The sequence below is a fragment of the Neophocaena asiaeorientalis genome, unplaced genomic scaffold, assembly GCF_003031525.2.
Source record: "Neophocaena asiaeorientalis asiaeorientalis breed wild unplaced genomic scaffold, Neophocaena_asiaeorientalis_V1.1 scaffold388, whole genome shotgun sequence".
Lineage (NCBI taxonomy): Eukaryota > Metazoa > Chordata > Mammalia > Artiodactyla > Phocoenidae > Neophocaena > Neophocaena asiaeorientalis.
The window spans coordinates 2064315-2074013 of NW_020172738.1; the positions used below are offsets into that span (position 1 = coordinate 2064315).

At 44.4% G+C, this 9699-nt stretch overlaps 1 protein-coding gene across 2 annotated transcripts in view; it reads right to left on the reverse strand.

Moving 5' to 3' along the window:
- Window positions 1–7329, reverse strand: part of CAB39 (calcium binding protein 39) — an 86562-nt gene extending 79233 nt beyond the window's left edge. Inside the window, exon 1 of one of the 2 annotated variants that reach the window (XM_024740495.1) lies at window positions 6958–7329. The gene's annotated coding sequence lies outside the window, so the exon portion shown is untranslated. Of the gene's footprint in view, window positions 1–6067; window positions 6268–6957 lie in introns of those variants that run through there. The other variant, XM_024740496.1, reaches the window with a different exon arrangement.
- Window positions 7330–9699: the final 2370 nt, after the last annotated feature.

A 9699-nucleotide genomic window follows, 5' to 3' on the forward strand; every position in this document is an offset into this window, starting at 1 on the left:
TAACACAACCATCATCAAAAAATAAAAACTGATTAACTGTTTTTAATCCAATGCTTTCTAAACTTAAAATTTCTCTGGAACCTCTCCTACCAACTACTAATCTCTCATAAAACCATATTGCAAACAGACAGCCAAAAGATCTGCAAGGATCATTTTAATGACCTGAGTTTCTGTCTCCCTGCTGGAGAATCCAGAAAAAGTAAACTGGCTGATAACATGCCATCAAAGAGGGGAAGAGTTGTTTACCTGGACTAGGAAACCTCTGAGACTGACATATAGAACAGGACCCAGCATAATGGGCAATAAAGACTGCCTGTGGAACAAATTAATTCAGAATAGATGTTTGAGGAGTCATAAATGCTCAGGGGTGGTGAATATCACTCTCATCTCTTATCAGTTACAGAACCCTGGGCTAGAAACCATCCTATGATCTAAGCCAGCCTACCACCCTTTCACAGGTAGAGGATTAGTACCAACTATAACCAAAGAATACTATCTTGAGCATGTTCTTCACATCTTCAAATCTGTTTCTACATTTTTTTGTCTTTTCTTTTCCATTCCCATTGCCTTTAGTTAATATTTTTCCTTTCTGCAAAACAAACAGCTCATAACACTTCACAACATATAGTATTGATACTTAAAAGCTGACAGTGAAACTAGATGTGAGGCTTGAGGATTTGTTAATCATTAACTTAATAAGCTTGTACTTCGCAACCACATAACACTAGTTCGTAACCATTTATTCATAAGTACAAAAGAAGAAAATTTGAAAAATAAATACATTTTGATGTAACATTACCTGAAGCAGAAAACTACTGCATTGTGAAATAACATGAGGCACCTGACCAACCAGAAGAAAAAATGTAAAAGCATGGTTACGTGCCACAGAGCTCACATAAAGAAACTGACTTCAAGACCACAGGCAAAAGGAGAGGTGTCCAGTAGAGGGGGGAAAAGCCTACAGAAAACTTACACACAGATCACTGAAAATAAGAGCAAAAGAGACTGAAAGGGCTTTTCGGTCTGGTCCCCTTAGTATAATAATGGGACGACTGAAGCCTAGAGAGGTGGAAAGACTTGCCCAGAGTGACATGATTAGTGAACGAGTCAGGACCCAGCCCAGATCTTCCAATTCCCAGGCTTCTGCATTGCCCACTATAACACAAAGCCTCCCATCTTCTCTACAAGACCAACATGAAAAATAAACACTACTTACTGGCCTAATAATCACTAATCAAATTATGACTCTATACAACTAGAGCATTTAGAAGAAAACATCTCATTTTGTGTTATAACATGTGGTTGCTGCCTAGAAACCTATTAATACCCTCTTCGGTATACTTACAAACCTTCATTCTAAAGTACTAAATCAAAAGAAGTCAGCAAGAAACCAAAACCCTATGGACTGAGATAAAACTATGTCATATGAGAGAGTCATACTGTTTCCGGGAGCACACATTTTGAGGTGAGGCAGATCTGGGTTCAAATCCTAGCTCAACTGTTCAATGTCTGTGTGACCTTGGACATGCCCTCACCTTGGCTTCCATCTGTAATGATGCTGGGGAATAATACCACTTGATTCTTCACCTATTTCAACTTTATATTCATACAACTACCCCCCTTCCAAAAAAAACTTGTCAGCTACAACGTGATTATAAACATTAGTATATTAAACACCTTTAAAAAAAAGGATTAAGTGCCATAAAACATTTAACATATGAATACAATCTTTGTAAACTTTTTGTGAAAAAATTCAAAGAAGACATTACTGCATAAAGTATAAAATTAACTTTCTTTCAAGCAAACTGGATAAAGAACAAAGAACCAGACTCTACAACAGTCCTACAACTAATAAGCAGCACAACCCTAAGCAAGTGACTCCACCTCGCAGAAAACTCCACCAGTTACAGCTCAAAGTGCAGGAAGAACCATTCGGACTACAGGGCTCCTAAAGCGCTCTTCTACTTGAAACAGTGTGGCATCAGCACCACCACAAAACTCAGTATGCATCGGCCCTGTTCTAAGCGCTCCAGACACAGTAACTCGTTTAATCCCCCTACAATCTCAGATGGTCTGTATCATTCCTATCCAAGGAATCTAAGCCAGAGAGAAGTGAAGGAATTGCCTGAAGTTACAGAGCCCATAGGAGGGCTGAGGGGTTCAACAATCCAGGAGTCTGGTTGCATCTGTGCTTTTAACCACAGGTAATACTGGCTCTCAGAATCCTATAAATCCCAGAGTGGGCCTTAAACTATAGACATGTAAACAGAAAACTGTTAATGCTATTTCTTCCTTGTGTCCAAATACAGCTGATACATAATCTACTGTGGAGGGAGAGAACAGTGACTAACATGTTAAGGGTACCCTGTAAAAGAAAAAACTACAGTTCATTTGACAAAGTTATAAAGTAGCAACTTAAGATCAAGCTACAAAATGTGTATTTTGGGGCTTCCCTGGTGGCGCAGTGGTTGAGGGTCCGCCTGCCGATGAAGGGGACACGGGTTCGTGCAAAAATGTGTATTTTGTTTCTCAAACATGTTATTAAAATAATCAAAGTGTTGTGATATTTTAACATTATCATACTTGCTTGGTTATAAAAATTTATCTGCTGGATAATGCTCCTAAGGAATAATTATCATATAAAACCAGAATGCCACTAAATATTGGTTAGCTAGATTTTCTGCCTCTGTAACCATGCACAGGAAAATATATATATATATATACATATCAAGAAGCACATACAAACCTACAACTTAAACACTGTATTCTGAGTATGGAAATCTCAAATTAGACACAATGTACTAAGGGTTATGCAAATAGGTATGTGCCAGACACTGCCAACATAAACGGCCAGGGCAGGCTTGACCTCCCTCCTTTGGAGCTACTTCACACCTGACTGATTTCTTGCAATTCTCTGCATGCCACTCTTCCTTCCTCTGCCAACTTAACATCACAGTTGCTAAAAACCCACAATTCTGCCATCCCCTCACCCCTTCTATCTCAAGAGAAAAGTTAAAAGCACAGTGGCGCCAGGGCAGCTCAGTGGGGTAGAAAACAAATCACATTGGAGGACACACACATGCGTGTGCACACACCCCCGCAAAATGCTGACTGCAATAAGCTGTTAACCTTAATTTCATCACCACAGTCTATCATCTGCCACCTAGTCTTGCAATAACTCTTTTCAGAATCCTTGGAAGGCCTAAGAAACAGAAGCAGAACAAACATTTAGCGTCTACTCCCAGACAAGCCCACTCTATAAATGCTGGTGGTACAAATATATGCCTCACTGTGCTCTGCCCTCATACTCTGGACTGACAGGGTAGTGATTAGGGTCCAGTTGGATAGTCATTAGAGTGGTGAGACACATAAGTAAGAAGTCCCATAGATCAATACCTTCTTTAATTAAGGATGGCTCCAAACTAGCCTTCTCTCCAATAGAAAACAGATTACAGACCGATGACCAAACTGTTACGCAATGTTTAGGCTACTTGGCTTGGTCTGCATTCACACAAACACAAGATCTTTATATCTCAATAATTAAATAACAAAACAAGTCATAAGCAGCCTAACACAGAGGTTCTAAGATTTGATCTTCTTTTCCACAATTTCATCACACAACGAAGTTTTACCAACATTTTGCCATTATATACACTAATCCACCTATCAGACTCCTGCTTCTATTAACACCAGACAACACCCATAAAATCAAATTTCTAAATAAAAGAAGCCATGGAAGACGGAAATTGATGTTTAAAATGGAGACACCACCAGAAAGGTAACCAGAAGACACTACCTGAAATGATGAAATCCTGCTGTATATATTGGATTTTGTATTCGCCTGCTAAGGTGAGGTGGGTGGAGGTAGGGGGGTGGGATTTGGGTTTGTGTCTGTATTTTATGACAGGTGGCACAACTGTGAATGAACAACTCCTCTTGGAAAAAAGACTTGGTAAAATACGGCAGTAATTACAGAAATCTATAACCTATAAAAGTTGATCAAAAGAAAAATACATTAGTAAATATTCAAAAGTAATAAAGGATGCCTTGTGGTATACACATTTGCAATATACAAATAAAGATTCAAATTAAACCATACTAGGACTTCCCTGGCGGTCCAGTGGTTAAGACTCTGCGCTTCCACTGTAGGGGGCATGGGTTCGTTCGATCCCTGGTCGGGGAACTGAGATCCTGCATTCTCGGGGCGCAGCCAAAAAGATTAAAATAAATAAATAAAAATAAGACCAGATTATAAAACCAAGCCCCATACTTAAACTGGGCTTTCTCAGCTCTTCTTTTACAGTAACTTTATGAAAATTTATAGTCTAACTCAGCATCACACTTTAAATGCCATTAGAAAGAGAAACAGAGACCTCATTAATGCAGTTTAGATTGTAAAGCACAAGGGAAAAAACTGGTTTAAACGAGAACCTGCTAATGAACTAAAGTGATCTGCCTTGAAAAAAAAAAAAGTCCCTTTTGTTACAGCAGCAAATTATTTCACAACAAATTCTATATTTTACTAAATAAATACCGACAGAAAAATGAAATACACCTAGCCTGAATCTTTGTGATGTTATGATCAAAAAGTAGTTAACCTATATGGATGGTCTTAGTATAAAGACTATTTTTTAGGGGCGGGGGGAGATGGGGTGGAGTGGGAAGGGGACGTGCATCACAGTGTATGGGAGATATTATACCAGCTATGAAAGTAACCTTTTTACAGTGCCTTTAAAAAAAAAGTACATCCACTCATATAGCAGAAATGTGTGATCTCTTCCATACCTGATGACAACACACATCCCAAGTAATAAAACCTTTCTTCATTCAACAAGCAGTAGGATCCAAATCTTACAGAGAAGTTAAAAAATAGTCTTCAAACAAGAAGCCTTTAGAAAAATTTCCGTCCACAGCAACAGTTATTAAGCATGACTACTGCATTTTATCTGAGGTAAATAAGGCTATCTTGTCAGAAAAAATAATACACTTAAGAAGAAAGACTTCCCTTACACTTCAGTAAAACTATTTTTATATGAAGATATTCAATGACAAAAATGAAAAGCCTAAGAAAAGCTATATATACATAGCTTATTTCATTATGTAAAGAAAAAATAAACATAAAAAGACTGAAAAGGAAATATGCAAAAATGTTAATAGTAACATAAGTGGTAAGATTACATAAGATAATTTTTAAAAATTTTACAGTACTTCCTGCATTTTACAAGTCTTTTTTTTTAACTGAAAAAAGTTGGCATTCACTTGTCATATAAACAAACAACACATATGTCCTTACAAAACCAACACAGGTTCTAAGCTGCTTCCATAGACCATACTTCTAGACTTCGAATAAAGGTGTTAATTATTTGCTAGTAATCTGGAAAAAAGGAACAAAATAAAGCCAAAGACTTTCATTTCTGGCTCTCCTATAAATATTTTCATAACTAAAAACTAATAAAGAAATTTTTACCTTTCTAAGAAAAGGTTCTATGTCCAACTTTCTATTAGTGACAATCTGATTTTTTAAAGCATCAGTTTAGACTGCCTTACACAAAAACCATCTCAAAGAACTAAGTTATGTTCAGTTCAGTAGTTCCAAAATGTAGACACCTAATACACAGTGCGAGAAGTTTTGATGCATTTTAGTGAACTGCACCAACAGAAACACCTCATTTTACACATACCTTTCCATTACTTCTTAAGAGCCTTATATCTAAAGAAGTTTTTTGCAAAAGGTCCTTTGCTTAGCCTGGACGTGGATTTATTTGAATATCCGGGAAGCTGTCAAAATCGATCTCAAACTGCATTATATTCAAGGCACAGCATGTCACCTCTTTACTGGGCCTCCTTCTCTCCTTTCTTTCACAAGAGCGCCCTTAATATCCCCTAGCTTACATTTCCGGGCCCATGAGTCACTGAGAAATCAGCTCTAAGTTTCCTTAAAATGCCACTCAAACGGCTCCTCTACAGCATTCAACGATCTGTCCCCCCAGCAACTCTTTGGCCTACCCCCAGTCCCCACTGTGGCCCTACGCAATAAACTGCACTATCTACTATTTCTAGACTATACCTTTTTTCCTTTGTCCTCTAGCTTTGCGGCTCCTCCACATACCGTTCTCTTCTGCAACCCTCCTCTCTCCCAAATCCCGTCGGGCCTTCAAGACCCGCTTTGTACCGCCTCGCCCAAGAAGCCTTCCAGATTTCTGCTAGGCGGAAGTGATCGATCAGTCCGGTCTTCCCTGGGTACCTTTCTAGCATTCTGTAGTTCTTTCACAGGACTTATCATCTCCTTCCCGGTATCGTGGTTATTTGTGTACTCGCCTTATCTCCTGCACCAGAGCGTAAGCTCCTCGGGGGAGGGGACCGCGGGCCCGGGTTCCCCTTTGAATCCCTCTGGCGCGGACCGACCAGGGCGCCTGCACGCACTCAGCGCGCAGGCTGGTTCAACAGAACTCGGGAACGCTCCGACCGCACAATTCCTAACCAGAAATCGGTTAGACATTTTCCCGAACTGAAGAACGCAGAGATGCTATCCGCCTCCTGATAACAGGAAGTTCACCAGGGACCAGAAGCGAGGTGGCCGGAGCCCTTGTGCAGTGGGAGTGACAGTTACCCGGGCCCGCACTCCCCTGTCCTCCCGGCTCCGGCCGCAGACGCCCCCACGCCGCCAGCCCCGCCACAGAACCGCGGAAAGCTGGCAGGAGAGCACGGGGCCTCCGGAGACCCGGCCGCAGGCCCGTGGGCGCCGCGCCGGCGAGGACGAGGGGGTAAGGCTCCGCGAGGAGCCCGGGCCGGGCGGAGAGGGCAGGCCGGGCCGCTCCCGCCGACTCCCGGGCTGGGGCCGCCGCCGCCACCCGAGAAAATGGAGGCAGCCCCGGGGCCGGTGACGGGCCGGGGCAGGGAGGCGGAAGCCGGGCTGGCGTCCGCGCCTCGAAAAGGGTCGGACCGGGGGTCACTCACGGGGCTGGGCCGGGCGGCTCCCTCTCCGCCTCCGCGTCGTCGCCGTCTCCGTCCTCGGCCGCCGCCGCCTCGGGCTGCTCGCTCGGTCCCCGCGGCGCGGCTTGGGCGCTCGGCCCCTCCGTTGTCTTCCGCCCGCTCCTGCTCCCGGTGACAGGATCCCGCGGCAGCAGCGGCGGCTGCGCGAGCGGACGGCGGCCCAGGGGCTCCTGCGGCGGCCGCCGCACTGCTGCTCTCGCTCGCTTGCTCCGGCTGCGGCTCTGCTGCGGGGCCCCGCACAGCCTTCGCCCGGCTCCCGGAGTCTCAGTCTCTCCCAGGCCGCGCCGCTCCCCGCTCCCGGCCCGAGCCCGGCTTTGACGTGCGTCTGCGCAGCCGCCGAAGGCGCGACGTCGGGCGGTGCCGCAACGCCCCCTTCGGCCTCGGGCGCCCCCGGGCGGCCGGGCGGACTCGGGGCGTAGGAGTCCGCGCCGAGCCGCAGCGGGAGGGGGAGCAGAGAAAAGCGGAAGCAGAGAACGGGAGTTCCTCTCCTTTCACCTGCAGTTTAGATGTAGGCGCTCAGCCCGGTCTCGTCAGTCTGAGAACTCTAACCGAAGGAATTCTACGTCCACTGTCTGCGACCACTTCCTGAACTCTTAACAAAGGTCTATTTCTGCTAAAGGCCGGGGGCTGACTTGTGCAGACTCATTCCTTCCTACTTTCGAGGGACAGGTAACTCTCATTTTAGCATCCTCTGAGAGAGAGTGTAGAAAGTGATCGAATGACCCATATTAATAGGATTCAACAGCCTGGATTTAAATCTCAACTCCACCATTTAGTCTCTATGGGCTATTTCCTGTCCCTATTCCTACGTTCCTTCACATACACTCACACAGAAGTATAATAGCATAGTACCATGGGCTTATGAGGTTGAACGAGATAATGCATCGCAAAGCTCTGACAACAGACTCTGGTACATAAAAATGCCATACATGTATATTTTCATTTCTTTCTGTTGCTTTGCTTTTAATTTGTAACTGAACAGCTATTTTTGAGTATCTGTTGTGTGCCAAGCACTGTTCTAGGTGGTGAGGCACTGAACGAAACATTACCTGCTCCTGAGACAAACAACAAACAAATAAACCAACATATATATGATATCAGATGGTTTTTAGTACTATGGAGAAAAAGCACACAGGCTAAGGAGGCGAGGGAGTGCAGGGTATTGTTATTTCTAGCGCTCCTGCAGGGGGCAAGCTACTTGAAGAAAGAGCCTGCTGTGAGCTATGAGTATGGAAAAGCAGAAGGAACAGCAGGAACCAAGGCCCTGAGGTGGGGATGCCTTGGAGCCCAGCAAGGCAAGAGCCCTGAGGTGAGAGAGGAAAGATAAGAAGAGAGGGAGGCCATATAGACCAAAGTGAGGACTTTGGTTTTTTACTCTGAATGAGAGCGGGAGATATTTGGAGGGTTTTGAGCAGAGAAAGGATGTGGTCTGACATTTCAAAAGAATTACTCTGGTTGTGGTGTGAAGCCCAGCCTGAAGGGCCAGAGAGTTTCATCCAGACCAGTTGGAAGGCTTTGGAAATAGTCCAGTGACAAGAAGACAGACTCAGCCCAGTGGAAGACTAAAGAAGTAGTCGTGTTCTATACACATTTAAAAGGGAGAGCTGACATGACTTTGCTGAATTCTTTTTTTTTTAAGATAGATTTTATTCATTTAAAAATTTTTTTGTTTATTTATTTTTGGCTGCATTGGGTCTTCATTGCTGCGCACGGGCTTTCTCTAGTTGCGGCGAGCAGGGGCTACTCTTTGTTGTGGTGCATGGGCTTCTTATTGTGGTGGCTTTTGCTGCAGAGCACAGGCTCTAGGCACGTGGGCTTCAGTAGTTGTGGCACGTGGGCTCAGTAGTAGCGGCGCACGGGCTTAGTTGCTCCACAGCATGTGGGATCTTCCCAGACCAGGGGTCGAACCCGTGTCCCCTGCATTGGCAGGCAGATTCCTAACCACTGTGCCACCAGGGAAGCCTGATTTTGCTGATTTCTAAGTTTTTTTGTGTGTGTTTTTTTGTCTTTTGTTTTCTCAAGCAACTGGAAGATACAATTTGGGGAAATGGGGAAGACTTAAACAGAAACAGATATGAAGGGAGGAACTTGGAAATACATTTGGGGGCATATTAAGTTGAGCTGCCTGTGAGACACCCAAGGAGGGAGCTTGATGTAGAAATCTGGGGCTTGGGGGAGAGGTCTGCGCTGGAGATAGAATTAGGGGAGTCCTCAGAGTAAGTAAAACCTCAGTACAGTACTCAGGGAGATCCTTTAGGGAGAGAGGGTTAATAAAAGACAAGGCCAAGGGTGAGCCTGGGCCCCAACATTGAGAGGTCAGGGAGATGACAAGGAACCAGCAAAGGATACTGAGAGGAGCCAGCATGGCAGGAGGAGACCCAGGAGAGGTTCACATGCTGGAAGATCAGGGATGGAGGATGGATCCATGGCTCTGAATGTGGCTAATAGTTCAAGTAAGATTAGTAGTGGTGATTGGTCACTGGTGTCAGTGCCACAGAGGTAACTAGTGGCCTTGGGAAGAGCTGTTTCAGCAGAAGTGGGTGGGAAAGCCTGACAGGAGTGGTCTCTAGAAAGAATAAGACCTAGAAAGACCTCTGTAGAGAGAATTGGGCTCTAGAATGAGAGACCATGGGTGTAGACAATTTTTTCATGAAGCTTTGTTCTAAAGGAGAGCAGAAAAATGGGGCAGCAGCCAGAAGGGAGAGT